This window comes from Phalacrocorax aristotelis, chromosome 4, assembly GCF_949628215.1.
Source record: "Phalacrocorax aristotelis chromosome 4, bGulAri2.1, whole genome shotgun sequence".
NCBI classification, from domain to species: Eukaryota; Metazoa; Chordata; class Aves; order Suliformes; family Phalacrocoracidae; genus Phalacrocorax; species Phalacrocorax aristotelis.
The window spans coordinates 6,526,973-6,549,830 of record NC_134279.1 but is presented as its reverse complement, the minus strand read 5'-3'; the positions used below and the strand labels follow the sequence as shown (position 1 = coordinate 6,549,830).

The window sequence follows — 22,858 nt, the reverse complement described above, 5'->3', positions numbered from 1 at the left end:
AGGGGCATGGGTGACTCACCTGAGAGCAGTCCTGCTCCATACTGTCCCTTACTTGGGTCAGTTAACCCCCAGGCCCACCTGGGTCACCAGGCAGGGGAATTGCCCTAAAGTGCTTTCACTTAACTGGGTAATCATCAAGGTCTGAAAAGCCTCCATCTTCCCTCTTGTGAGAGATGAGTGGCAGTAGTCTGATAGGAAATAGTGAGTTTTCTCTTTGAGGTATTTGGTGATGAAAAAATTTCATGAAATTAACTGTAGATTACACCTATTTTCTGCAAATAGTTTTAACTTCAGTACTGATAGCCCAATATACAAATGTTTTCACCAAAATTGCCAAATGTAGTGATATTAAGACACTCATATGTATTTGGAAAACATTAGGATTTCTTTTTATGAAATAGCATCTGATAGTTAAACTGCCATATTTTTTCCAGGCTTCTTTCATTAGAGAGACTGATGACTACTACTACAAATATCCCACAGAGCATTCAGTTATGCTGGAAGGAGGGTGAAAACGACATGCCAGAAGCTATGCAAGAGAGATGATGCACATTATTCTAATTTTATGAGGTTGTAGATCTTGGGAAAAGGAGAGATTTACAATGCCACTCCCTACGATAGTTAGGACAGTGTGTGTCTGATTTATGTATATGTAGTGGGAAGATGGGGTAATTTACTGAAAATATCACAGAAAACAGAATCTCTGAATAAAAATGATCTGCAGAATCTGTGTTTTCTCAAGATACCTTGCAAAACTCCATATCTTCTACACTAGTTGTGAGGTAAAAGTTTATTCTTCAAATTGAAAAATATATTTCTGTGCTTCAGTAGTGAGCCACTGTTTCCTCTTTTGTTTACAGAGATTTAAAGGTAGTTAAAAATATATGTTGTGTTCAGAGAAAATCACTCTTGGTAAGCCAGCAATATATTTTGTAAATCTTGCATTCTGAATGAGAACAGAAACTAGGTAGTGTTTCTTTACTACAGACTAAGCATTGGTGTGATTCAGCAGGTCAGTTAAGCATGTGCTTGCTGGTAGTTCGTAAATGCCATTGAAATAACTTTTTTTAAAAGAAGAAAATCTGCTTTTTCTGTGGAGGAATTACTATTTTGATGACTCGGGAGCAGGGGACAGTGGCAGGCTTATATACTGGGTTGACTTGAAGTCAGGGACCACTGTATGTCTGCAGATCTTGAGGTACAGTTTAAGGCAAGTTATTTTTCAAAATGTTTGAGACCAGATGTTGTAATTTTTTTCCCTTCACTTACAACTCAAGATTCAGTCTTCAGATGACCATGTGGGCAGCGAAATACTTCAAGTCATTCAAATTAAGTATATTTTTTGTGTTCTTCAGGTTGCTTTCTTTGATAATTTGCTTAGTGCTTGTTCCATGAGCACATAGGGAAAGCAAGCCTTCATTAAGAAGAAAATGCAGTTTCTAGGGGAAATTACAGGTAAAATTTGGCTGGTTTCAAGAGAAAGTACAGGGACAGTAAATTAATACTTCTTATTCTCATAACTGTTAATTAACATGTCAGGCTGTGTAGGATTGATGAGTCTGTCTCATCTGGGAATGTTTTCAAGGGAAAAACAGGTCTTAAGGTTGTTCTTTTTCCTCAAGTCTTCTCCGTTTTCTCCAGCAAATTTTGGATTTGACTCCTATCTCCCTTCCAGTTGTTGTAGACAAGGGAAACTCCACCAGTGTTAAATAGTATTATTTTGTTTTAATACAGGATTCAGTCAGAAAAGTAAAAATGGCACCATTGTGTGTCTCATATTTCCCATTGTTTGTATTCAGAGTAAATATCAGGAGTGCAGGTCTGGTTTTGGCTTCTCTCTATGCAGCATTAATGGACTATTTATTAATTCAGACTTTCTAACAAATGTGAGAACTGGCTTCAGTGCCTGATCCATAGTTCATTGATATCCGTGGTGGGATTGCCGCTAATAGCAGTGACCTTTTGCCCCTCATAATTATTGCTAATCTAATAGCCTGGGCTTAAAGTGTGGAAGTAACTAACAATCTGGGTTCATGCAAGGGTGTTTGGTGTTTTTTGTTTGGTTTCCCCCCTCCCCCCCCGCAACAAGACAGAAAAAACCTGAACATCATGAAGTTTTTGTTTCTTAGCTAGCAACAAGAGAGCAGAGGAGTAAAAAAACTGTGTGTATGAGTATCTATATATAATTATGAAAGCACAGCACCTGAAGAGTATGTTATTTCTAAAAGTAATTTAGTTTGTATGCTAATACCTTTTCAGTGTACTGTTTATCTTCTAAAGCAAAAATCTGTAGCTGGCAGATAACAGGTTATAATAGTGTACTTTTAAATCTGGGTGGGGTAGTCTAATTACAGTTAAGCAGAAACAGTAAATGTGGCTTTGCAAGTTCATTTTCTTACATGCTTCTCGAAAGAAAGAAAGCATCAGTAAATATCTCTTAGATATCTGATGTAATACTGTCAAGTTTTAAAGGATTTTTTAAATGGTTCTCTAATGGTGTTACTTTTTATTCCTACTAACCGGATAAAATCTTATGGCTGCTGTTACCTACATATGTATTATTTATTTTCAGTTAAGTGTTCTACTCCTAATATTTTTAACAGAGAAGGAAATATACTTTGTGAAAAACTAGCTCCCTTGAAATACATTTAAATCATACAGACATACTGTTTTATCCATATGTACATGCCAGTCTGGCCACTGGCATAAGTTACCTTGTGTATATAATGCATTTATCTGATGACCATAGCAAATTTCCTTCTTTACTGTGAACAGCCCTAAGCTTATCTCTTTCTCTGTCACCAGATGTGGTCATCTACTGGGGAGTGAAAAACTTGAACTAAGTGGACTCTACAGATAATATTTTTATGATGATGTGCTTGTGTAAGTATAATTCCGCACTGTTTCTTGAGGCTTTTCTTCTCTTCCTCTAATCTCAACATTTTCCTTCAAATTTGTGCTTCTATAAAGATATTGCTGGCCTATGCCAGAAAGAGAAAGAGATCTGTGCATCTGGTCATCTTCCTGGTAGTGCACAGACAATATTACCAGGTATTCAAGACAGACCTGGGACTCTCGAACTCATATATTGAGATTGCAACTGAAGACCGACTTTTTTTTTTCAGTGACCTTTCTGTTTACAAAATGACAGAAGCAGCACATTATTTGGAAATATAACCATGACAAATGCACAGGTACTCTGTATTTCAGTATGGCAGAGAAAGAGCTTGTCTTCTCCAAGCCTCAGCAGTCCAGCTCTTCTCACAATGATCTGAATAAGGAAAGCCAGCAGTTAGAAATGTTTTACAGAAAGCAAACAAGTAGTTATCAATAAGAAGTTTTTGTTACAGGATCCCGTATCAGCCGTGCACACAAAAATGAGGCCTTCCGTACTACTTGGAACACAATATATGCACCACCTGCTTGCAGCTCTGGATGTGAAGCAAGGACACCAAGAACTGGTAAGTACCCATTCTGCTGCTTGTACCAAATTACATACAAGCTTTTTGCTGCCTGGTGGTTTATTTTCTTCCCCTTTCTTTCTGAGTAAGTTTCTTCTAATGGTTGCAGGCAGCAGACCCCTTTTCTAAGCTTGTATTCTTGTGTGTCCTGAGACATCGAGCGGAAATATTTGGGGTGGGGGAGTGAACTGAAGAGAAATAGGAATGCTGTTGCAAGTAGGATGAGGATATTCCATGTGACTTTTTTGAGAGAGAGAAAATACTAAGAAGGGAGGGACCTGGGGGGTCGTCAGTCCTGTACGAATGTGCACTTGTGGAAGAGAAGGAAAAGGCAGCTCCCATTGAATAGTCTCATCAAAATAAGTCTGTCTCATTTCTTTATTTTATGTATGGTCAAAAGTATATTTGGACAGCTTGAGTTAAATTCTGTGTTTTAGCTGTACAGCTAAATCCTTGTACTATGAATTGGTACCACAGCACTGAAATCAAGAAAGCTTCACTGATTTATATCAGCTGTTGTATATTCTTAACTAGAAAAAAGCATCATGTGATGCATGTTGTAGATGTCCAGATCCAAAAATTTTCAACTCAATTCTTTAGCTAGCCTGTTTGGGTGACTGAAAAGTATATCAGAAAAAAACATATAATTAATTAAAATGAATATAGCATGCCAGGTATTTCTAATGAGGATTACTGTGGTACAGCATACGCCCAAAGAATGCTTGTTTCATATATATGTTCTAAACATTATAATATTTAGTATAGCTCCTGTTTTGAGGAAGGATTATTTATGCCTAATCTTGCACAGAGCAGAGAAACCACAGGATATGTATAAAAAAGTGGGATTAAAACTGAGGATATATACTGTGTCTAACGATGGTGCTAATGGTACAAGAAGATGCAAACTGCTAGAAATGAGTTCACAGCTTTATAGGATTTACTCAACACGACAAAAACATCACACCAAATTGATTGATTGATGCATGCCAAAGCTTGCACAGGGGCAGACCTTGAATTACCTGCCACAGCACTGTTTTGGCCAGAATCTTGGAGGAGCAGACTTTGAGGAAAGTATCTGTAAGAGGCAGTGACCCACCACCCCCTGGGATCAGAACTTGGGGGAAACCAGAAGCTGTTGGCCTTGAACAAAATGAATGTAATTGGTCTCGTCTTGGGAGGAAGAACTATTTTTGCTGGCATGTTTCCTCCTCAACTTGGCAAAGAGCAGTATGTTATGGTAAAAACTTGGAAGACTGTAGACCGTAGGCTGTCTGTGGGCTGTTGCCCATCTTTCATATGATCCATCTTCAATACCACAATATTTTTTTCTTCACAAGATAGCAGGGTTACAAATGGGATTTTTTCTGACATTAAAATGGTTTTGCATTCTCTCCCCAGGACAACTTACCTCTGGAGCCAAGAAAGCTTCAGTTTGGGTGCATGGAGCCAGGCACACGCTGCTTTTGGCTGCATTTGCTGGGATTTGGCCTTTATATTTCTGTCTGACTCTTTGCCTCCAGTTGTAGGTTTTCCTATTCTTACATTTGCATGTGAAAAGTACTCAGGGTCTTTTGCCGGTATCCTGCACCTTGGGGAGTTTTATAATGACCTAAAAAGATATAAAAGGGTCTTCCTGGCATAACAGATCATCCAAACTATGCTGCCAGAGCTGACCCACCAGTGACAGCTATGCAGGAGGTCTTTGTGTCTTTATGTGTTTAGCCATAACTTCAGAGCATCTTTGTTTCTCTGCCCCTAAGAGAAAGGGATGTGGGTTACAATGTCTTGTCACTGATTCCACCTTCTGAAAGACTCCCAGGAGTAAGTGGAGTCAAGAGAAGGATGGGCTTGTGTGGAGAGGAGTGGTGTGAAAAGTGTTGTGAAAGGATGGAAGCAGAATGTTGGAGAAGGCTTTGGCTTAACATGCCAGTGAGTTAAGAATTTGTCATTTCAACCTCTTTATTCCCAGAGTAAAAGATTGAAAAGGAGATAAAGCAAAAGCTTTAAGCATAATGATCTAAATCTGAGAGCAGGCATTGGGCTGGAGAACAGGACACTCAGCCTTTCAGGCCAGTAAGAGGCAGCTGTGCCCACAGAGCTAGTGATGGATGTGTGACCACGTCCCTTATTGATAAGCATAGGTCATCTGCTCCTCAGAATACAAAGCAGAGGTGAATATTGAAGAGGTGGCATTGAAAAAAGCAATGCAAAAGATTGTTTCTGGGGACCTTTTAAAATGAAGGTTAATCCTACTGTTGAACAAAAGTCCTTCTGGTGGGTTGCTTAAACTGTGCTCTTTTATCTGACAGTAGAACTGGCAGAGGAGGGCAGCTTAAGGGAGAATGAGAGTTTTCGGATACTTCACCATACCAGGACTGTGCAGAGGTTCATCCAGCTGATTTACAGCTCTTCTAAGTACCCCCAACACCCCCACCCCCACCTCCATACCCCCACCCCAAAAGAAAAGAAAAAGGAAAAAAGACTTATTTACCTGGAAGCTTGGAATATAGCTCATGATTACTAGTCATGCAAGAAAGGGGGGGTCACAGTGGTGTGGGGATTGTTGGTCAGCCAGACCTTCAAAATTCAAGAAAATGTTTGGCTTGCATTTTAAATTTCTTATTTTAACTCCACAGTGTCCTTGTTCCCTGCTTATTTTGGCAAGTCCCTAATTAGGAATAAGAGTCTTGTCTGTGATGGTTTATATAAAATGTACTGCATTCTTGAGTGCCCAAAGCTCTCACTGGCTTCAATGCCAGATTAGTGTTACACTTGCAATTCATGACTAGGCTTCATTTTAGGCATCTATATTTAGTTGTTCTAAGGCACTGTTGAGGGAAAAGAATCTGCCCCAATAATACATCTCCAAAGAATGTTGGCGGTGTGAGTCACTGTATTATCGAACAATTTAGCACAGTGGCAGAGTAAATCAATGCTGGGTATAAAAACATGCAGTCCTTGTAAAGTATAGGTTACACAAAGTACCAAGATGATATGTTGCATCTCTATGCCCTTTTTTGATCTTGAATATTACAATTATATCTGTTGCATTTGGAAACTGAAGGAAAAAAAAAAAGGTCATGTATAACATTGGGTCTCGTGATTGTGTTAAGTCAGCCACCATAATCAGGTGGTTTTACAGATTAAAAAATGGGAAAACAGCTTTTAAAATATGTTGGATACAATAATATGCATTTGTCTGACAAAATGCACCTGCACTACCGTTAGATGAAAACAGATAAGCTTTTTAAGAGCTGGATGTGAAAATTCCATTTTTGAAAATCAGTGAGACAGTAGTAATAAAAATGTCATTATAATTTGAATCAAATCAGTGCCCTACACCACAAGTGATATATTTAAACTGTCAGTTTTTCAGTCCTTATCTGTATAAAGTAATTCCAGACTGAAAAACAGCAAATGCAATTCAATATTAGTTGTAAACAAGTAAGCTGGAACAATTCATTGAAAGTTATTCCTATGCTGGAATATATCCTTTTTGTGTTATGTGCCATACTGGGGAAAGGAAAAACATAATTAGATCTATAGTTTTACACCCGAGTGGCTTCTACAAATAAAAATGCACTCATAGAATGACATGACATCATTTATTCCTGTGATGAACTGCTAATGGAGATACAAGCACAATTACCCAAGTATCTGAACTATCCAAATGGATAGTTAAATGTGCCTTTACTTACACCTTCTCTCTGAATTTCAGCTGCAGACCCAAAAACGCAGGCTCAAACTGGTCCAAAATACAGGTGCAAATAATTCTGCAAATGAGACTACTGAGCTGAATGCAAGTTTAAATAATAGAATAGTCCGCATCTGTCTCTGTCCTCTGGTATGTCAGTTATTTTAGGCTCTCAACTCTTCAGACTAGGAAGAGATTCATACCAATTATTATACTTTATTATGCTGTAGTTCAGTGTGTACCTCAAAAGACCAGTAATAAAGGCTGAGGTTTCCAGACAACAATATGATGCAAACAACTGTTCCAGCTCCCCCACTACCTTATTTTCTAATGTATAACCTGTGTTTGTTCCCAGAAGATAGATCTGGGTTTAATTACATCATTGGACAATGCATGCAAAAAAAGAAATGGCAGGAAGTGCGGTATTTGGGTGAACTTTCCCTTGTATATTTGGAGAAGCCTAGGACTTAAATTTCTCCAAAACGTAAGCTGACTTTTCTTTCTCTCCCCAGAAAACCCATGAGTAACTGGTATGCAAAAGTAGTAAATAATATGTTCAGGTGTTTAACCCACAGTATTTCAGAGCACATGGCACTTCAGTTGTGCTCATGTCTCATCTTTGAACAGCTATATGAGAATTAATTTAAGCAGTGAGAGTTATTGAACATAGCTGTATCGCTGTGAAAAAATGTGTTTTCCAAAATGACTGGTGGGATAGTAAACGGCCATTGACTACGTAGGCTGAGTAACCGCCCCAGCCTGTGGGCTAAGCACGTAGGCTCCCAGGGCAGGCAAGTACAGAAATCTTCCTGTCTCCTCAGACCTGCAAAAGGTATTTGTGCTATGCTCAGAAATCTCTTTGCTCAGCAAGAGCAAAGTTACTATATCAGCCTGCATCCTGAAACGATAACAGATTCGGACTGCCAGGTCTTCAGCCCTTTCTTGTGTCAGAAGTTTGCCAGGAAAAATTATAGTTTCAGCCAGAGAACCTTGTGTTCTATGCAAATGAAAGCAAATAGTTCTGGTGTTAATCATCTCACTTGTCACTGAGCAAAACAAAGCTTTTGAAGCTAATTCAGAAATTTCCATCACATCAAAACACAAGCTTTGCTGACTCTGCTTACCTGTGTAGTGTTATTCTCATGTGTACACGGAAATAGGATTGCCTTGACTCAAGATCTAACAAATATGTCTTGATTTAGTGAAAGTCAGTTGGCAAACAGCGTTGAACCCAGACTTCTTTATTCATTTTGAAAATAACTTGCTGGATGAATGTACCAAAATTTCAGAAATATTAGTGGTCATTAATGGAAAACTGTCCTCGCAGTATGTAACAGAGAGCGGTGCTGTTAGCTCGGTGAGTCTTGCCTGGCTCTGATACAACCTCCCAGACTACTGCTTTTATCATCTTCAGTCAGTTGTCAATACAGATGTTGCCTTATTTTTGAGATAAAAACAAACACAATTTAAAAAAGCAAAGGATGTTCTTTCTGAAGATTGTAGAGATTTACATCTACATTGCTCTTTCCTTTTAGGAAGCTGAAAGCATTTTACTAGCTTTAAGTAGCAATGCTTTGTATCTGTCACCGTACCTGTCATTATCTCATTGTTAGGGTTTGTATGTTTGGTTAGTAACATATGCTCATTCACCTGATTAGCACCATGCTTTAATTTCATTTAATAAGTATATTTCGGAGTCAGAATGATCTTCATCAACCAGAATAATTTAACTTTGCCATGCAAAATTAATTAAGATGAAGACTGTCAGATGAAATGTAAAAAATAATCAGTGGTTCTCATTAAGAGATAATAATGAGATTTTTTTTGTTTATCAGTTTTGTTTTGGTCCCAGCATCAAATTTTAAGAACTGTTACATGTTGTGAACATTCATTTTAACACATTTGATCTCATCTGGCACTATGCAAATAAATAAAATACTTAACCTTCTTTTGACAACCAATAATTAAGAGTGCAAACTGAATACTGAAAAAGAGCTTTAAGAATAGGTAGCTGATTTAGGCATACATGAGGAGTTTGATGAAATATGTAACACTTGAAAGATTAGCTGAAGCAGTCTCTGTTAGAACTTAATGACTGTCTTTAAGAACTGAGAGAATCCTGATACAATTTTGGGAGATTTGAGACAGGCAAATAAAGGAAGTGCTGTTAAGAGGGAAGAGAAAGGAGGATCTGAGGAACAGCAGTCACCAAAGAATCTACTGCTTTCAGTTCCCATTCAGAATGTCCTACTTTGGGAATCTAACTGTCATTCTTGTCTTGTTTAGGTCTTGGCTTGCTCTCTGCACATAAAAGTACTACACCAAGTGTTGTTTAGCACATCGCCTATGTGCCTGTACTAGATGCACTGACGTTGGTATCTGAAACTAGGGAATATGCATAGGCAACAAGACTGTGTAACTGTAAGGCAGATGTCAACTGGCACGGTATTTCAGGTGGGGACCTAAAGGTGTTTTTAAAATCTGGTCATTAATGACTTGGAGCACAACCAGTGGAAAGGCTGGTATAAAACATTTGTGGAGCAAGTCCAGGTGAGGAGGGGTTTGAAACGACTCAAACTATGAAAGTGAGGACAGTGGATAAATTGGTGAAATGGTCTTAAGTAAATGCATGAACTTCAATGCACATACACAAGTTATGATAGTGGGGAAGGAGAAATGTAACGTACAAATGCAAAAAAGGCACCATGTAAGCAGGCAATAATGCTATGGAGTAGGATGGAAAGGTTTTCATGGGTCAAACAATGAGTCAACCAAGTGATGCTGTTAAGGAAAAGGAAAAAAAAAAGTAATTTTAATGTTGGAGTGTGTTAGTAGATATGTGATTTGTCAGAATGTAATTTGCAACTACCAGTGCTTGGTAGCACTGGAAGCTTATTGGGAATATGTTGCACAAGCACATTTAGAGTAGTAAAGTTAGTTCAGAGGAGAGTGTCAGAGTGATAAGGGGTTTAGAAGAACTGGAGGATTTTGGTTTGTTTTATACAGGATAGAAGACTTGGTCCAGCTTTTATCTTTTGATAAAGCTGAATGTAAGAAGGATGGCGCTGACAGATTCTGCATGTCCCCTAGGGATAGGGCAAGAGGTAATTTGCAGGAAAAAAGACATTCTGATGTCAGGAAGAGATGATCTCCTCAAAGAGACAGACAGCTATTCAAGGTGGCTATGGAGTCTTTTCCTTTGGAGATTTTTAAGAACAAGCCAGACAAGTATCTCCCAGGAGTGCTGGGATATTCTTTCCCTGACTGGGGAAACTACTTGGCACCTTCTCTTTGCCCATGTGCCTGTTTTCTTCCACAGATGAGCAGAGTATGGAGGAAGGCAGCAGGCATTCATAAGGAGTGCACTTGCTTCATGGTGTTGCCTCAGCCAAGGAGTCAAAGTTTGGCCTAAAACACACTCATTTAATAGAAGTTAAATAATAGTCGTAAGATGAAAGGGTGTGTAGGTTAAAACACAGATGCCTGTTGAACTGGTACAGACATTGTGGACTGGAAAATAATTTGCAAATACAAAATGTTGGCTACGTTTCAAATCAGGGAAATTCTTCCTTCTTAAATGTGCAGTTTCTACATGATAGCAGCATCGTTTGTTTTCTGGATTTCCTTTTTGTTGTTAAATTTCCAGGACTGTGGTAAACAAAAAGGTCATCATAAACTGTTCAAGGAACGTGAGCTTTTGGGGGTTAGAGATGTCATCCTGATTGCCTACAATTAAATCTAAGAAATAGAAGTCTCACCCTTTCCAGCTCGTTATTGGGCAATGAGCCCAATGAAGTAATTTTCCTTTGATTAGGCAGCCAGTCCTGAACGTATGAATAGATTTGATGACTGCATGCTGTGGGGTTTGGTGGTTTTGGTTGTTTTTTTTTGTTTGTGGGTTGTGTTGTTTTTTTTTTAATATGGATTTTATTCTGACTAGAGGCTATACAGTATGTTATACTACCCATCAGACTTGGCTGCAGAGTTGAGCTTGAAGAACGCTGTTCTTTTCTTGCCAACTTACTCAGCCTACAGTCACTCAACCTGCAACAGCTTGTCAGCTCTGCTGAACAGAGCCAAGTCAGTCTGTACCATAATGTTTCTTCCCTTCTCCCTTGCAAAAGGCAGCATGTTTCTTGAATCAGATTGGACAGAAGTTCTTGTGGTACATGGCCAAGAGCTCTGTTAATCTCTCTACTGTTCAGAAGAGGCAGCCTGGTCCTGTTAACCATTGAGTGCTGAAGAGGAGCCAGGAAGAAAACAATTCTTTCTCGTGGAGTTACAGGAATGTTCTGTTCATAATGCATCTATGTTTTTATGAGCTTCAGCAAACTAAACACAGAGGGGGATGTAATTTCCACCATTATGCTGTGGCGAAGAGAAACAGCATGTCCTAAGATCGCAGAATGAAGGGCTACTGAACTACACAGGAAGAAAACATACTGTTAGGAATGAAATCCTCCAAAGGCATCCATGCAACACATGGCATCATTGTTCGATACAAGCTTAGAAGAATGCTCATCAGAAACGCTCTCAGGATAGACCAAAAAAACTGTGCAGGAAAAGTGTGTTTCAAGATGAGGTTGCTCTGAGCACACTGCCAGCAACAGAACAGAAACACCAGCAAAGGGAATGACGGATAACAATAGAAGCAAACCTGGCATCTGTGTTTTTGGAAAGACCGACTACCTGTAGCTCTTCACACCTTAGATATCTCAGCATACCTATGGAGAACCATATGAAGCTAACTACTACCAGAATCCCACAGATTAATCCCTGGCCATTTAGCCTGATCACTCCCATGTACGTTGTATGCTCTTCGGGGTTGAAAGGTTTTAAATTCTCTAGTAAAGGAACCCAAACCATGGTGCTCTTCACCTTTTTTAGTTTCCAATTCTGAGAACCCATTGCATACTGATTTTTGCTGTTGTGCATTTTAGCATGACAAAGTACCCAGTAAATCATTTTATGTAAGCAGGCATCTTAGATTCTAGTGTGCTGAATGAGTTAACGGCAGAGCAGAGTCTGCATCTGGCTACTCCGGCTGTGCCAGCGATGAACAGAAGAGCAGGGAGTGGTGGAAGAACATGACAATAATTGTACCTGAATAAGAACGGGACCTTCATACAGACCTAGGTCATTGTTACAGCTCTAAAATTAGGGACAATAATAATAATAAAACCCTCATATTTTAACTTAATTTAGGTCTCCTAGAAGACCTGCAGATGCTTTCACCCTATAAACTGTGTTGCATGGACAAATCTTCAGGAGTTGTATTTATCTGCGTGGCCTGCTAGCCATGACAACACATGTGGCTGGGAAGGTTTTTGTGTTGTGGCCAGACAACACTACAACTCATCTCTCCCTCCCTTTCTCTCCTCCCAGTCTTAGTCCCACTGGGGCTTTTCTTTCAAGTTCTGCTGCCAAATTTTCTGCTTCTCTCCTGTCAGGCATTTTGCTTGTAAATTGCCAGAGCTCTCTTTTCTTCTGAGGGTTCACTGTGCTTTCTTCTCCTTTTCTCTGCTTTTCCCCCTTTCATTTCCCATTAAATGCTTTTTCTTGTCTCACTTTTGTTATTGCCATCTCGTGCAGCTTTTGCCTACAAGTTTCTGTAATTACAATTTGTTGGTGTATATATGATGTTTCCTTTTGTTGTGACTGATGTAGATCAGTTTGTGCTTTCAGGTAAGAAGTATAATACCTCATAAAAAAACCTCAAAAGATTTATATCACAGAATTGTTTAGGTTGGAAAAGACCTTTAAGACCATCAAGTCCAATCATTAACCCAGCATTGCCAAGTCCACCACTAAACCATGTCCCTAAGCACCACATCTACACATCTTTTAAATACCCCCAGGGATGGTGACTCAGCCACTTCCCTGGGCAGCCTGGTCCAGTGCTTGACAACTCTTTTGGTGAAGAAATGTTTCCTAATATCCAATCTAAACCTCCTCTCGTGCAACTTGAGGTAGTTTCCTCTTGACCTTTCAAGGTGTGGATTGATTTGAATATTTTGAAACGATGTTTACTCAAAACTAGATTCTTCTTTTCCATAAACTTCACAAGTTATTGTGAAGGAATATTGGTAGAGAGTAAAAATAGTTTAGAAGTAAAGTTTTCTGCAATATTATATATTCTGCTGCTTTTCACAAATAAATAGGGGCCTTTGAAATGTTCTGTTAAGCTGAGCAAATATAGCATGAGAAATGGTGTCTTCTCTGTAAATGCTGAGATATGTATATTTTTAACACCAAGCACACTGTTATCAAAACGCTTCCTATCAGTTGTTGAAAACAACTTTCTCCCTATTTGAGTAATATTTTGTATTAATTTATTTATCTAGGATGAGGAATTGCAGGAACACAAGAGATTTTCCTGGGAATGCATCCAAGAAGCGCCGGTGGAGGCTTTCTAGTTAATCAGTTTGTCAAAAGGAGTACTTTTTTCCAACATGCAACATTATTCACTTAATTTTCCATTAGGCCTTTTAATGTAAGTACTATTAAAGCAAACAGCTGTGATATTCAAATGTTAATTTATGCCAGATCACTTGAAAGTCCTGACTTTTCATCTGTGCAGCAACAAACTGAACTACAGGTCCTGTGCATTGCTACACGATAGCAGCCACAATGCAGCCAGGCTGAGCGAAGGCGTTTGAGCTGTGCACTCCCCCAAACACCACGCACTTACTGCAGTATTCCTTAAAGTTTGCTCTCTGTTCATATATCATAAGTGAGTGTTACTCATAAAGGATTTGAAGTCCCCGAGCATATGTGTCCACTTCCACCATTAAAGTGGATTCAGGTGCTTGGCATGGCTGTCTCCAGGCAGACTTTCCTTAAAGAATTGATAGCTGTGGTCCCACTGCCCATGCTTCTCTGTCTGGATGTACTCACGTTGCATTTATAGGGCTTTTGTATGAGCCGCTGCCTGACAGAAGGCGTGGTAAGGGTCTCTCACTTTCTTTTATTAATGTGACCTATTTTCACGTTCTCAGGTGACAAATTATGCCAAATGAGCTTTCTTACACCTACTATATGTGAGAAATTTGTACATCAACCGCAGCTGTCTTGAAGTGTACTAGACTTTTGTCCCTTTTTTTACTGTGGAACCAGAATTTTACTATATTCAGATTGTTTGGGTTTTGTTATTGGTTTTATTTTGTTGTAATGTATCAATTTTTCACTGAAGGTCACAACCAATTGAAGTAAATACAATCTTTGTCTGCTCTGATCTGCCCTTTTCAGGGAGAGTAAACCAGGGAATCAAACCAGGTTGTAGCTGATATGCCATCCTAATTCATGGTTTGCACTGTACTTTGGAAAAAAAAAAATCATATAGGATGGGTCTCAAATGTAATTCCTTATGTTTGACAGAGTGCTTTCATAAAGGTCCTGGCAGGTCTCAGCAGATGTGATGTGGTCACACTCACTGTTTTTCTGTAGAGCTCATAGGTGCAAGATGTGCTGCCCTTAGAAAGCCCATAAAAATGGAAGGAATGCTATGAAAAGGCAATATTTTGCTGGGCCAAATTCCAAAGTATATGTTTTGATCTTGCAAACATATTTTACATGTGAAGGGGAAATAAATTTGTGTATATGACTAATTCTGCCCAGTGCAGTGGCATGGTTGCCCTCAGTGAGGGTCTGTGGAATCATCCTTATTCTGATGCTGGCTCTGAGGTGTTGCCCATCTGAGGGCAGAGAGAGGGGAAGAGGGCTTGTCTTGTGAGAAGGAAAACAAGATACCCTTTACAAGCCCATTTTAGTCATTGTTTGGCAGAGAGCAGAGATGAGTCTTTAAAACACACTTGTGTATCTTGCATGAGCTCTGTGTGGGGAAGGATGCAGGGAGTGGTTGTACGACAGTGTGACAAACAGAGGAACAGGGTGATGCTTGGCGATGGATTGGGAGGGACAGACCAGTGCAAAGCTTGACAGTTGGTGTAAGTAGTGGGGGAAAGAGCCGTGTCAGGTTTTGAAGTGGGACAAATTTTATATGGAGCAGATCTGAGCATCTGGCAGGTGGATTTGAAGGAGAAGGGACAGAGTCAGCTGTTGAGCAAGGATGGCAGCTTGTGCTTGTTATATCTTACATGCTTTTGGGGAGGTGGGGCAAAGAAAAGCAGCTTGGAAAGCCAGGAAAAGGAGTGACGCGGTAGCTAGGACAGAGTAAGGATATGAAGAAGAAATTAGTGGTGGGGGTGGAATGTAAACAACAGCCCTCAGAGCTGTCATGGAAGAGCAATCAATAAATAGAGTTTGTAGGTGGAGGCTCTGGATTTTATATTCCAGGTGAGCAATCTCCTACTGGATCTGCAGAATCCCCGAGGGGGCAGGGGTAAGGAAGAGGAAATGAAGACATTTCAAGTATGAAAAATCATAATTTAGTGTTTGGCTGCATTGTTGTCCAAGTCCGTCCATCACTGTAAGAAATCTCTATGACAAGCAAGGATTTGTAATGAGAAGAGGCTACTATATCAAATCAGCCTTCTCAGCAGGTATGTCTGAGAGAAAGCAAGCTGGCTAGATACAGCGACTCTGACGTATATTCCCACTTCCAATTAGAAATATTTTATAACCCAAGTCCCTAATGGAATTTGGGAAGAAATTATTGCAACAATGTATTGTTACAAGGTATTGCAAGACCACAGTGGAATAATACTTTTAAGCTTTAAACATTCTGCATCTGATCTAATATTGCAGCTAATCCATCAAAAATTGATCTTGAAGTCTCTCAAAAATGGCTGCTGCTGGTATAAATGCTTATAATGAATGCCAGCATTGCTTTGCCTAATAGGCAAGTGGTGCATTAAGTCCTGAGAGTGACAAAAAGAGATCAATAGTTTGTGGGAAGATATCCCAAGCAACATCTGATGGGCACCGATCTTCATCTCTCTAGATGATCAGTGCTGTGGTTCCCCACATTGAAAATAAGGTAGATGTTGTTAAAGTACCACCATAGAATCATTAAAATAGGACCAGAGCTAACCTCCCTCGGAAAAGGACCAATTATATCCAAACCACTACACAGACACTGAAACCGGGGTCCTGCAATTGTTCTTCTTGCAGCACTATTTTTTTACGGTGATAAATGGCATTCCTATGCATGTGCAACGGGGAGTCCTTTTTTTTCCATACAAAAGTCACGGCTATCCTTTCTTTCTTTGATTTTTGTGAGCAAAACAGGAAGTGTTGTAGAACAGATTTTACAACTCAGTAGTAAGTTCCTGCTGTTAAAACCAAGTCAAGTCAAGATACAATTTATTTCAAGAAACACTGCACCAAACCCAGAGATATGCTGTATTTAAATAGTGAAAAGAAATATAGTATTTTATGGAATAGCCAACCTACAGGCTTGCTGATCAACAAAACAGCCTACAGATAATATTGGCCTCATATGTAAATATGTTGGAGTCACACTAAGTTTTGTTGCTTTTTCTTATGAGAGGATTTTGAGGGAAAAAAGGTCTTGGTACCGAGAACGGACACCAATAGCAGAGTATGTTAGTTGTGAAGATTTATTTCTTTTCCAATGCTTTTTGGGTGACACATACATGAAATATTAGTGAATTAGCTTCCCTCAGCTCAGCTGTTGGAGCAGTTGTTTCTCCTCTGTAGGCATTTTGCTTTGTCTCTGTCTGTCACTATATATACTCACAAATGCAGTATTTCTTCTGGCCTCATATTTCAAATACAAACACAAAAAAGAGAAGTTTGGGCTATATATCAGGAAAATGATTTTACTGGAACAATTGGATTCTGGAAGAGATGAAGCTAGTTAAGCAAAGTGGACTCTGCGAGCCATTTGGGAGCTAGCTAAACATCAGTGAAAATTATACAGGAAAGGAGTAATTCTGCAAAATGAAGTGTAGAAACTGGATAATACAAGCGATCATTTCTGACGAGGTCCTTACTGTCTATTATTTGGATAGAGAAGGACAATGCTCTAGTTAGTAGTTCCATGGAAAGAGAGAATTGAGACACCAGCATTAGCAGAATCTCAGTAATAATTGCAAATTTTAAGCTATTATTTCACTATTCAGGATTGTATTTGAAATGGAGGAAAGATGTTTTTGTTTACCAATGAAGACGCATGGAATTTCCACATGAAATATTCAGGTGCTGCTGGATAATGGCCTTTGTTATCAGTGCTTTAATTGCAGGAATTGAGCCAATCTCATTCCCCAAAGCACATTTCAGTTAAACTGTTAGAACAGGAACTATTCACATTGAAATAACATGGGCAGGATTTTCAGAACTAAGATTAGATAGCCTTTGCAGGCAAAGTAGTTATCCTTTGTTTTCTGCACATTAATATTGACTTCTCAAGGAAAGTCTGCCCCTGGCCATGGTTTTTGGCAGTCTTTGCTATGGAGCTTTTCTGTTTCTAAGTCAGTCATTTAGGGACCTCTTGATTTAAAGCTCATACAGGACAAGAACTGATAGAGGAGGAAGTGAGTAAACCCAAGGCAAATGTGCATTTTGATTATTAGTACCTTCTCATTCTGAATTTTTTTGTCATAGCCTTCAAAAGCCGTTTTAGGAGAGAAATAATTGTTACAATATCCAGGTCATTAATTGTCTGGGAGTTTTGGGTTCACAAATAAGCACAACAGTAATGGTTGTTTGACAATATTTTCATAGTTTAAGAGATAGCTCAAGACTATGCCTCATTTTTCACTACCCCATATGTTTTTCAAATTATTATGATTTAAAGGAATGTTACATGATCCTTGCTTCATTTAAGCTTTGAGCTGGCAAATAGGTAATGATGAAATGGATGATACAAGAATTAACTTAAATTATAGAGCAGTAATTTAGGAACAGTGTAGAACCATATAGTACATGCTGAATGTTTGACTTTTTTTCTAAATGCATTATAATTCTTTGGTTGTTAAAGAGAAGAGAGCTATCTAGCAGTTACAGATGTCATCAGCTTTTGTCCAACAGCTATCAAGGACTGTATCCAACTTGAAAAAAAGAGAATGGTTTAAATTATCTATGAATAATGCAAGGTTTGGGATTAAGATCTGTAACATAGGAGGACGAATTCTGCCACCCTCTATGGCTTTACAAACTGATGTTTTTGAAATACAGGCTTCTCATCTGACTAGTTGAAAGTCCCATAGTATTTTTAAATAAAAGTAACAGAGAGAAGTGTGAATTGAAGTGGTTATGCTGAGAAATACAGTCCAATGACAAGTTGTATAGCCACGGGGTGGAGGAGAAAGGCAGAATAGTTGGTAAGTGGCATACAACTACCTGAAAGGAGGCTGTAGTGAGGTGGGCGTTGGTCTCTTCTCCCAAGTAATATGTGATAGGATGAGAGGAAATGGCCTCAGGTTGTGTCAGGGGAGGTTTAGATTGGATATTAGAAGAAATTTCTTTACTGAAAGAGCGGTCAGGCATTGGAACAGGCTGCCCAGAAACATGGTAGAGTCACCATCCCTGGGGGTTTGTAGACATGGCACTTCAGGGCTTGGTTTAGGAGGCCTGGGGGTGTTGGGTTGGCAGTTGGACTTGATCTTAGAGGTCTTCTTCCGACCCTAATGATTCTGTGATTCTATGAGACTTGGTTACTAAGCATTTATCTTGTAGAAGCAAAACAAGCTCTCCATGGCCTGCTTTTCAGTAGATAATCAACATATTAGCAGTCAGTGTGATATTCCATGGTAGATGGTACCAGTACACTCTATATGGCCTAAACGCGAGTAATATTCGTTTGCCTTTAAAAGGCATGAGAAACCTCAGACATAACTGAAGTATAAGCATTTTTTTTGTTTCAATAAAAATTGGATCAAAACCCATTTCAACCACAATGGAAGTTATTCTATCTCTCAGTACTAGTTTTCTGCCTAAGCAAGAGGTGTACTCTAGAAAGTACCTCCATTAAAACGGAGTTGAGAATGCAAGTTCAAAGCTGTAGTAGGAGTTCATTTTCATTAATTTAGGATTATGTTTTGTCCTTTTAAGCTAACAAGGTCTTGAAGAGTCACAAAACTCTCAGCTGATATCCTGGCAGCTAGATCATGCAGAAATGAGCTCTGAAATGTTTTCAGCTCTTCTGAATAATTAATTGTAGCAACAGAGATTTTTCTGAATGGACTCTCAGTGCAAGGTATTCCACTGCGTTGTTCTTCTATGGAGGGTGCCAGGTTTTTTTTCTTTTCACTCTTTATCTTGCATCATTCTAAGCACATGCTGTAACCTTTTTTGCACTACTTCATATTCCCATTATTGCTTCTTCTCTTGGTTAGGCTATTCCGACATAGGCATTGCACCTGCTTAGATATTTTAAAACTACCTCTACAAATCCCTAAATCCGTTACAGAAGCAAATGAGAACCATGCGGTGAGACACTCTGTCTTCTGGACACCAAATTGTCATCAAAAATCTCACCATCACTTCTTCACCTGCTCATGTGGTACCCAGCTGTGTCTTGTTGGCCTTGCATTTGCCTGTAGTATGAGATTTGCTGTTTGTTGCTGTTCAGAGATGAGATTTCCATTTCTGAAAGACTCCATGTCTATCTTTAAGTTGGCCCCCGTGTGTTCTTCCAGAGAACACAGAGAATTAGGTTTTGATGGGGGAGAGAGGAGGTTTTTTGTTCTTCCATGTGTGGTAAAATATAAGTGCATATTGTAAAGAAAATATAGCTGCATAAGGAAGCAGAGTGGTTAGAGTGAAAACTTCTAATAACTTTGGAAGCCAGTATCTTTACATGTTTTACATTATAGTTCACTATGTTAACACTTGGCCACGATACCGTGTATCTCCTAATGCATCAGAATTATAGAAACATCTGGGCTAAATAGCTTCATGCCGATCCACTGAGAAAATTCACAAAGGATTCAATACTTTTTAAGATATTTCATTTTATATCTAGGATAGTAGGTTGCATTATGCTTATATACCGATTTATGAAACACACAGGAACATTTTTGGTTTCGTTTTTTTTTTTTTCCTTTTAGTCTTTAAGTGCCTACAGGGCACATCTGTATTAAGAGCTTCATTATGACTGGACGTTGTGTGGCTACAGTGTGGGAGAGAGAGCAGAGAGGTTCCTTTTCCCTTTGCGCAGCCCATCAGAAGCCTGCCAAAAATTACAGACCTCTTCAGAGCCAGGATTAATCCTTTAAAAGAAAGATGTTTCTGCTACATCTCCCTCTTGCTGGCCAGGAGAGCTGGCTGACCATGTGGGAAAGTACCAAATTACCCTGCTGCAGCAGAGCCAAGGTGCTCTGGTTTGAAGCCCCTTTGCTGCAGGCTTTGCTTCCCACACACCCTCTGTCCCTGGCAGGACCTTCTGGTTGGACTCCACTGGAGCAGCATGTTCACTGGCATCCTCTGATCTTGCAGCGATGCTGTTCTGGGGACACCCAACTCCATTATAGTGTGTTTGTGTCCTGCTGGTACAGAGAGGACAGTCTGTAGCAGCCGTTGAAATCTGCGTGTAGATCTCACATAGGATGTGCGTTCTGGACTGATGTAAGTTGATCCCATCTAGTGTCAGGAGGGACTTTGGTTTCCAAAACTTCTCTGAAAGTGTGCATGTTGTACATTGCGTTGCTAGATAACCCTTATAAAAACCTAATAGCAAGCTGTTGTTTCCAGGTATGACTTTGACCTATACACTCTGGGTCAGCATTGTGCATCTTGAATTTCAGTCCAACAGATGATCAATGTGGGGATCGGTCTGGCAGCACATCAGATAACTGCTGTTAAACTTTTATTATTGGGCAAGGCGTACATCCTCTTTCTTAAAGAGGTGAGGGATGGCTACAGAGCCTTCCTTTTTTTTCCCTGGAAGCATTCATGTGTTGGATACATCCTTCAATTGCTTCTTCCTGGCTCTGAAAGCTCAACCTTCATTTGGTGTTCTGGTTGGACTTCAAATGAGGCCAGAAGCTGGAGAGGAGTAATTCTGTGTGTAACAGGCTGATTGTCGTGATGGCCTTACCTACAAGGTAGCAAGTTTGCTCAAATTAACTGCTTGATCAGGTCAGAGTCCCAGTCATGGATTGGACACCTACAGGGTTGAGGGGACAGAGCCAGATTGGTATGAGGGTGATGTCTTTCTGTGTGGAGAAGAGAATGTCATCATCCATGTGTTTCTGTGTCAGATAAAGAATATTCAGCTATGCTTGTATAGCATGAAGAATTTTTGTACTTTTTTTGAAGCCAGAGACTCCAATTTTACTCACGTTTGAGACCAGTAAATTAAACTGATTCTTGTGGTGGCTGTTTCCAAATAGTCTGATAAAAATTTTATGTTCTGATTCCTTAATTAACTTGAACGTCTTTTTTTTCCAGTGAAAGCGATGATTTTCACCCACTGTACTGTTGTTGAGCCGATAAGATAAGATCTTACACTAATGGAAAATCAGTTAATGCAAAATACAGCAGCTTAAAGGAGAAAGGGGAGAGACTGACTGCAGAGCTTGGAGCAGTAATACCAGCTTGTCATCCGACACTGGTCTGCTTGAGTGGGAATGTGAACTTTGACTCTAGTGTCCATTCTCTCAAAGGTATGAATTTTGTGGGGGTATAAGTAAAGACCCTTCCTTCCTTGAGGGAGACCCTTCTATTTTGTGCTGACTTGCTCTTCACCAGGCCAAAGAAATTGAGATAAAGAGGCACAAGAGCAGCAAGACATCCTGAGGATACACTAGAAGACTGAAGTGATGCTCTGAAGGCTATTTTTCTTGGCTGTGGAAGCCTGATTGCAATTTCTCTCTGTTTTGGGTATGTGAAGTATATGAAGTATGTGAAGTAACAGGCTGCACCACGGGTTTTGCCACTGTCTTGCTTTCCTGTTACGACACTTGTTTCATTAACTAACTTTCCACTCCCTGGTGAAGACCCGACTGTCTGGCCCAGTGGTGGTGCTGCGTGCATGGTGGAAACTTGGTCTCTTGCTTAGATTACCATCTGCAAACAGGGCCTGGTGACACAGCAAGCAGTCTGCTGTCTGCTCCTTTCTACTCACTGGTGCCCACTAAGTTTTGAAGTCTTGTTAACTTTTGCTTTGATATATTTCTATCACAGGAAGAAACTGGTTTTAGACATAGATCAGTAAATGTTCAGGACAACTCATAGTGTGGGGAGTTCATCTGTTTTGTATGCATATAAATGGCCTTTCTAGGGATCGTTACCAACACAAACTCTTGTCTGATGTGCATTGTGCATAAAGGTGTGTCATATGCTTCTGTAAATAATGGCTGCCTGGACTGCTTCTGAGCGTTTGGAGACAGCACAGCTCAACACTGAGAGAAGAATGCTGGTGCATAGCTCTTCAGGTCATTGTGAATTTCCCAGCCTTAAAAAAAGCCATAAACAAAACTGTAAAACCTCTGTGAGGAGTGTTAGCTTCTCAGGGTGCGATGGGATGAGAACAAAGTGCCTCTGTCTGAGGACTGAGCTTTCTTGGTGACTAATCTGAAGCCGTAGACTCAACCCCAACAGGACCTGGTTTCTCTGCTCTGTATTCCAGCTGCTGGGCAGTTTGTTGACTTTACCCTCTCCAAACCTTGTAATATGTGTACTTAAAAGAAAAAAAGCAAAACCCGGTCTCCTGCAAGCTTCAAAAGATGAAAGACACCACTTCATAAGTCTTCCACCTCTGAGTACAGGAAGAAAGTGCCAACATGCAACCATGGTTAGATTTAATGCATTGTTGCCAAGTATTCAGAAAATATAT

The 22,858-nt window shown here is 39.6% G+C and overlaps 1 long non-coding RNA gene across 1 annotated transcript in view; it reads left to right on the top strand.

The window, feature by feature from the left end:
• LOC142056023 (uncharacterized) overlaps positions 1–21,899 on the top strand; it is a 34,806-nt gene extending 12,907 nt beyond the window's left edge. The window contains exons 7-13 of the long non-coding RNA XR_012660183.1: positions 435–570; positions 1,356–1,455; positions 2,806–2,883; positions 3,351–3,461; positions 13,500–13,648; positions 21,472–21,686; positions 21,772–21,899. This is a non-coding gene — a long non-coding RNA (uncharacterized LOC142056023). The remainder of the gene's footprint in view (positions 1–434; positions 571–1,355; positions 1,456–2,805; positions 2,884–3,350; positions 3,462–13,499; positions 13,649–21,471; positions 21,687–21,771) is intronic.
• Positions 21,900–22,858: the final 959 nt, after the last annotated feature.